Here is a 7,696-nt window from a genome sequence, read left to right on the forward strand (position 1 = left end):
CTACTGGGGTAGAAGGGGCAGCCACCGGTTCCTCAAGTGTGGGTTCTCACCCTCCCCTGGGGTTTGGCTGTGAGCTCTGAACCTTCTGTCCCACTGCAGAAGCACCATGCAGCTGGACTTGGTAGGGATACAGGAGGTCAGGGGCTGCTGCTAAAGGAAAAATTTCCAAACAGCCTCCAACTGCCTCTTTTCCCTTTTTGCTTTTGAAAAAATTCTCCTGCTGAAGCCTGCCTCTACAAACAAGTACTTGGCCTCTCTCCCAGCCCAGCCCACAAACCAGAACCCAGAACTCTTGTGGTCAGGGTCACTCAAGGCCCAACTCTTCCCAGCTGGTGCCCACAGTTTCAGATGGTGGACACCACCCGTGAGTGCTTGCCACTTCATCCTCATTCCCCCCTGCAAATTGAAGGCACCAGGGCCCAGGGGGGCTACGTGGGAAGGGTGGTGGGAGGGCTCCGTGCTGCTCAAAACTTGTTTGGCAGGTGTGGGAGCCCCTGACCTGGCTCTCTCTCAGGAAACCTGCAGCAGACCCAGCGGGTTCCAGTCTTGGACAGCACCTACCTGGTCCCCTCACTGGTCCCAGGGACCTTATTGAGTTGGAGTACTCTCGTTACCCCCCGAGTTTCCAATGACCTCTATACTTTTCCATCTCAATTATCATATATACTGGCATACCATTTGCTGTCTGTGCAGTTCTTCAGAAGATCAGATAGGAGCGGCACCCATGAACAGAGGAAGGTGGATGTATTTGTTCATATATTGTGCTTCCTTGTGTGAGTGTTAGTGTGTGTGTGTGTGTCTGTGTGTGTGTGTGTGTGTGCATGCTGCAAACAGCCTAAGGACTCATCAGTAAACGAGTGGATCCCAAAACTGCAGTATATTTACATGATGTACTACATCATAGGGGATACAAATACAGGATCCTTTGTGACAGCATGATCAGAACTTGAGAGCATTACGCTCAGTGAAATAAGCCAGGCAGTAAAAGACACACAGCATGTGATTTCACCTTTATGTGGAACTATTACATTACTCTTGACTTCTTTTCATCTGTACCTAAACTGGGCACTCAAACAAATAAATCTTCAGCCTTCTCCCAGGCAGTTCAGCTGCAACATAGAAGTTTGCTTTCATTTCACAACAGCATTGATGGACTTGGATAGCATATCCTAAGTGAAATAAGCCAGTCAGAGAAATACAAATACCATATGATCTCAGTCATATGTGGAGTGTAACGAACAAGAGACAAAGAGAAAACAGGCACATGGATATAGAGAACAGACTGATAGCTGTCAGAGGGGATGGGATTTGGGGGCTGGCTGAAACCGGTGAAGGGACTGAAGCAAAGAAAAAAAATGCAAAAGCAGTAAAGACAGAGACAAGAGTAAGATAAGTGCCACAGGAAAAATGGGGTATGTAAGCAAAAGAGGGTAAAGGGGGATAAATGGTGATGGAAGGAGAACTGACTTGCAGTGGAGAAGACAAAATACAATATATAGATGATATTTCAAAAGAACTGCACACACCAAGGCTACATAACTTTATTAACCAATGTCAGCACAATAAATTAGGTACAAGTATATTTGAAAATAAGATTTAAAAGTCATACAATTTATAGCATGTATATTCACATTTCTGTGTGCAATCGTTTATAGCAACATGCTGTCTAACACTTTAAGGAGACTTCAAATATCAAAAAGAAAGAGCTGTGGCTATAATTCTTACAATCTGCATAAGCTTCAAACAACAACAACAACAAAAACCCTTATTCTTCTAGCTTTTCATATGCTAAGAATTCTGGCAAAGTGATTTGCCAGACAAATTGAGGGTATCTTCCTCTACCCACTGCTTATCCAAATTGCGCTCTACTTCACTAGGTTTTAAAACTGAACAAGTCAGCTGGTTAAAAAAAAAACTGTGTTTGAACTCAAGATTATTCAATTAAAGTCATTGAATGTAAAGAACACACAGAGGCTATTAAGTTAGCCAATACATAGTTACTAAACCTTAACAGAGAAGATAAAATAACATTTGTACTAGTGAAGGGGAGGTACAACATGTCTTTGCAAAATGAAGTAAGAATGCGTCACCAAGTGAGTTATATCTATGAAGCATGCATGAGCTCTAAAAATAAGGTAGTGTAGGTAGCACTGCATGCTTTTATTTTTGTTTTTTTCCTTTTCTGATTTTTATTTACAGTCTGAAAGATGTAGTTATTTCTGAAAATGAGCCCTAAGTAAATGAACCGTGATGACAGGTGTGTTAAGACAGTGACTATGTCTTATGGTAGTAACTATATGTCTTCAGTCACTAGACAAAAAAAAAAAGTCTCATGAATCACGTAATGTATTTCTGAACCTCTGAATATGAAATGATCTGCTCTTTCACACTCATGTTGATTTCCCTACATTAGAACTCACTACCACCATAAATATTACAACTCCAGAACTCCTCACAAAATGGAACAAATGCTCAGAATTTAATTAACTGTGTCATGTAAGCATTTCCTGGGATAGTTAAGGTGATTTCAAACAAGAGTTGCCAAAGGGTCATATATCAAATATTTGACACTTGTTCAAGTACCCTCAGAAAGGCAGCGCTGGCCAGTTGCAATCCTGGTTTGCCAAGGATACCCATGAAGAATACAGTGGATACTGGGCATGCTCCAGGTCATTTAGAAGGGAATGCTTTTCATCAGGTCCCCATCCAACCCCGCCTTTCTCCAGCTGGTAAGGAGAAAGCAAAAACTCCTAAAACAGGCTAGATTCCTTCAATGTCTTATTTCACACAATATTTTCTAATACACACAGGACAACCAAAAGAACAGAGAGACCAAGTCCTGTTAACCACATTGCACTCAATCCAAGATTTACCTTCCACACAAAACAAGTGACAAACAAGTGTGATGCGCCATGGAACTATGTTTGTAAAGTGTTAAACTTTACAGCAGCAGCTGGGTCCTAGTACTATCTGATCACTAGGATCAATTCCAAGTCGAATTGTATCTCTGACATGTATCCTCATTTCTACACAGAGTTAAGCCCCAAATTTCATTTGATAGCTAAGGGAAGTAGTTATAAAAGATTGTTTTCGGGGTGGGGGTGGGATATTTTGACTCTGCTAATGTTGGCATTGTATATAGTCAGATTTCACGTGCATTACCTCTTCTGTCTGGACTGTCAATTTTCATGGAAGTTTATACTTTATTTAGATTTTTGGCTCTTGTCCCTAGTAGATAATTTTGCATCTATAACCAATTTTAGATTGTACGTGTGAGAGGAACATCAAAATAAAAAATGTAGCTTTTAGGCACTGAAATAAGTAAGGAATGAACTCACCATGTCTGGACATTTGCCCATTCTAAATGAAGAGCCCTGTTGCTATTTTTTTCCCTTAGACATCTATCTAACATAAACTAATGCAGCATGATGTTTTGAGACATGTGAATATTGAGCCAATTTGTCCACTGACTTGGTGGCACATCCCAGTTCCTTCTCAAATAGCATCTTTATATACATAAGCTGCCTCTACTTTGAGACTTGGCAGGCATCTCAATTTGTCAAGTGTTAAAACTATTATCAAAAAGCCAATATGAATCCAACATACTATGCTTGTTTCATATTCCATACGCGTCTTAATTTTAGATGGCATTAAACAAAATGATCCAAAAAAAACTCTACTAATCATTTTCTTATGGCTTGTTCTTCTCTTAATGGACTAGAGAGTTTAAATTAGTTTTAGTTTTCACACAGGGAGTCACTGTTGGAACAAATCTTGCTTTAATTGTAATTAGGAGTGACACTTAGACATAAGGCAATGAGCTCAATAAGTGATAACACTGAAACCATAATACAATGAGTAGATATACTCCCATGAAGGAGAAAATAAGGCAGATAGGAAATACAACTGTAGAAATGTATACATCAAAACAACACAAGACTGCTAAGCACTCTCATATATCATGCAGGTCAATAGTTCTAAGGAAATGCAGAAGAAGAAAACTGTCATCAGAAAACATATTTGAAGGCTTAGGAACCTCCAGGACATCTTTAAATGCTCCAATATCCGAATTATACAGGTACCAGAAGGGGAAGAGAAAGAGCAAGTGGAAAACTCATTTCAACAAATAAGAAAGGAGAACTTCTGCAATTCAGCAAAGGAAATAGACTTCCAGGATGTCCAAGAAGCATAGAGAGTCCCAAAGAAGTTGCACCCATGAAAGAACACAGCAAGGAATATCATAATTACTCTAGGCAAGATTAAAGTGAAGGGGAGAATCCCAGAAGAGCAAGAGATAAGGGGACAGTCACCTACAAAGTAGTGCCCATCAGACTGTCAGCAGATTTCTCAAAAGATACCTTACAGGGAAGAAGGGGCTGGAAAGAAGTAGTCCTAGTCATAAAATCCAAAGACCTACAACCAAGATGGCTCTCTTCACCAAAGCTTTCATTTAGAATGGAAGGACAGATAAAGTGTTTCTCACATAAGATCAAATTCAAGGAGTTCATCATCACCAAGTCATTTTAATATGAAATCTTACAGGGACTTATCCAAAAAAAATAAGATAAAAAATATGACCAGTGAAAGCACAGCAAACTCACAGTTATTAACAACCCCACCTAAAACAAAAGCAAAATAAGAGGACAGCTAGGTCAGGAGTGGAAACATAGAAACAGAAATCACATGAAGGTTTAGCAACACAGGGGTGGAAAGAGGCAAAAGGAAAAAAAGGTACAGGAAATAAGTAGCATACACAGTAGGTAGAAAGTAGAAAGGGGGGGCAAGAATAGTAGGGGGAATATAGAACTTAAAGAACTTGAGACACGTGGTCATAACTACAGGGGGGTGGGGGAGGTAGTGTGCAGGGTGGAGGGAAATGAAGGGGGGAATTAGAATGACTAGAATGGCATAATCAAAAGAATATATTTTTAAAAAACTCTTTTCATGCTATGGAAATGTTACATAAAAACCATATCTCAATATATGAAGCACTCATCACTACATCAACTGAATCAATGCCCAGAGAGATCGTGTGGAAAGGGTCTTTGGAACTGTGTTTAGTTTCATTTCCTCCCTTTTTCTCATCCTGCAAGCAGATTCCTAGAGCTCCTCTAGAGGAAGCCTTCAAGTCTATCTGAGAATCAACAGTAGCACAGGCCTAATCCCAGTTGTTCCTAAATCTACATCTGCTGCTTTCACAGGGCTCTGCTCTTTCAAGGCTTCCACTTTCTGATTGAGATCACGCTTTCCACTGGAAGTGTTCTGAACAGCTCCTTTAATTTATGTACAAGTTTCCTTGCCCACACAAGTTTTCACTTCCCTGTGATAAATGTCTAGCAGTTACACTGTTGGGTCATATAGGATATATATATTGAACTTACACGTCTTCTCGTGCTTACTTGCTATTTTTTAAGTGAAATACATATTTAGGCACTTGCCCACTTTCTGATTGCAGTGTTGGTTTTTCCTGGTACATATTGTAGATTGACCGGACATATGGTTTGCAAATAATTATCTCAATAATTTATTCCTCTAAAATTTTTGGCAAGGATCATTTTTCATTTTGATGAAGTCCAATATGTCACCTTTTCCTTTTAGGACTGGACCTTGGGGTGAGGGCTGATAACCTGTTGCCTAGCCCAAGACAATAACATTCTGTCAACTATTTTATTTCTAAGATTTTTGTAACTTTCTATTTATTAAAACTTTTATGTATTAATTCTTTATCTACCTATCTCTGTATTTATTCCAGTGTAGGAGGGAGAGGAAACGAAACATCAATGTGTGAACTATTCATTGAAAAGCTGCCTCTTGAATGCCATAACTGGCGATCCTGGCTGGCAACCAAGCCATGTGCCCTGACTGGGAATCAAACTGGCAGCCTTTTGGTTCATAGGCCAGCACTCAATCCACCCAGACAGTGTTAGAGGCCAGTATTATTTTTAAACGTTCTAAACTTTTACATCTTACATTTAAGTCCATGACACATTTTGAGTTAAATATTTATATAGGGTGTGCATTTGATGTCAAAGTATGTTTTCTTTCCTTTGTGTGTCTCCTTATTCCAGACTATCCTTCCTCAGTTGAATTCCTTTTGCACCTTTGTCAAAAACCAGCTGGTTATATACTATGCCCTCTTGAATACTCCAGTAAGTCTTAAAGTCAGGTAATGTGAGTTCTTACAACTTTTCCTTCAAAACTGACGGAGCTTACTTAATTTTGTACACAAATCCTTTCCATTCCTCGAACTTTGTCTCCCACTTTGTTCTAGAGCACTTTATTCTAGAGAAGAACGTTCTTGCATAAGCTCTTCCTTTTCTTGTTGCAACTGCTGTAAATGTTGTTGGTTTTGCTCCAGTCTATCTGTCCTCCAACCACTGCAGGAGAGGCCCACTGACTGCTGACATCTGACTGCACAGATTCTTGGTGAACACTGAGCCATTATGGACCTTGGTTACTGAGTCCACATGAGTAAGACTGTCAATCCTTCTATATGCATCCTAATCCCCTTGGCATGGGATCTTGGTCACATCAACTGCTGATTCAAAGCACAGGTTTCCAATGAGTACATGAGGTACAAAATCGATTGGGATTTCAATTTTCTCATACTCTGAGTCCTTTTGAGCCTGAATAGATGGAAAGCAAGTGTAGAGTATCTTGCCAGTTTTTGTGCTTTTATCTTCTAAGAAATAGCAAAAAATAAATCCTACAAAGTGTCGATCCATCATCTGGTACATGGCTTGTGTGTGAATATCAACATGCGAACACCAAAAACTTATATGAAGATGGGAATGATACCAGCCCACTATTCTCATGGGATGACCTGTCAGTTCAGCCACCCCTCTCTGCCTCTGTTGAGGCTGCAGATAGCTGCTCCAGAGAAATTTCAACTCGATTCTTCCTCTTATCAGATCGTTTCGAGGTGATGACAGAATGAATGTGAACAATGTTAACCTTTTCAGCAACCGAGTGTGTTTTAGTTCTGGCACATGTAAACTTACAGTCATTCTTTGTGTCATCATTCATCTATCCTATGCACAGTCACATTGCCTTCCCCTTCTCTGTGCTCGGAGCATGGTTCAGACAAACAAGGAAAGCATCCAACTCAAAATGAACCACCTGAACCTCCATCTTGGTCTGAACCTGCTAACGACTGCCTCGGGCCAACTCTGGCCTAACCAACCCAGAGCTCAAGCCACTACTCTGTTCTTCAGATAAGGTACTGCGCTCTATTCAGCTTCATATACCCCGAAATATGCAAAATAGATTACACATTGAATTTTTGAAGACTCTTGGAAACATTACCGGTTTCCATGCTAGGAAACCTTAAATTTAAGCCGATTTAAACCAACTTAACCAAGGGAGTGGTTGTCAATTCTGACTCTGTGCCACGCAGAGTCTGTTGGATGGGTTAAATACAAAACAGTGTATCCACTCAAGAGGAAGATTATACTGCGTTAAAGTAATATTTAGGGAGAAGTATGCAACAACACCATGGAACGTATACAGTCCAGAGTAAAAAAAATACCAAAATATGTGCATTATGTTTGTAATTAGGCAAACAGTTCTTATCATCAAAGTCCAGAACACAATACACAAAACATGACACTGGATGACAAGCTACGACTCTAGGTCCCTTTTTTTTCTACTATCCATCTGTTTCATATAAACTTTCCATTCATTCCAAAGGTACAAC

The 7,696-nt window shown here is 39.9% G+C and overlaps 1 pseudogene; it reads right to left on the reverse strand.

Annotated features, from left to right (window-relative positions):
• Positions 1-6,277: 6,277 nt before the first annotated feature.
• Positions 6,278-7,131, reverse strand: LOC118984819 (lys-63-specific deubiquitinase BRCC36-like; annotated as a pseudogene).
• Between the last annotated feature and the right edge of the window lie 565 nt (positions 7,132-7,696).

The sequence above is a fragment of the Sturnira hondurensis genome, unplaced genomic scaffold (assembly GCF_014824575.4).
Source record: "Sturnira hondurensis isolate 20B ecotype Veracruz unplaced genomic scaffold, ASM1482457v3 Scaffold0003872, whole genome shotgun sequence".
In the NCBI taxonomy this organism is placed as follows: Eukaryota; Metazoa; Chordata; class Mammalia; order Chiroptera; family Phyllostomidae; genus Sturnira; species Sturnira hondurensis.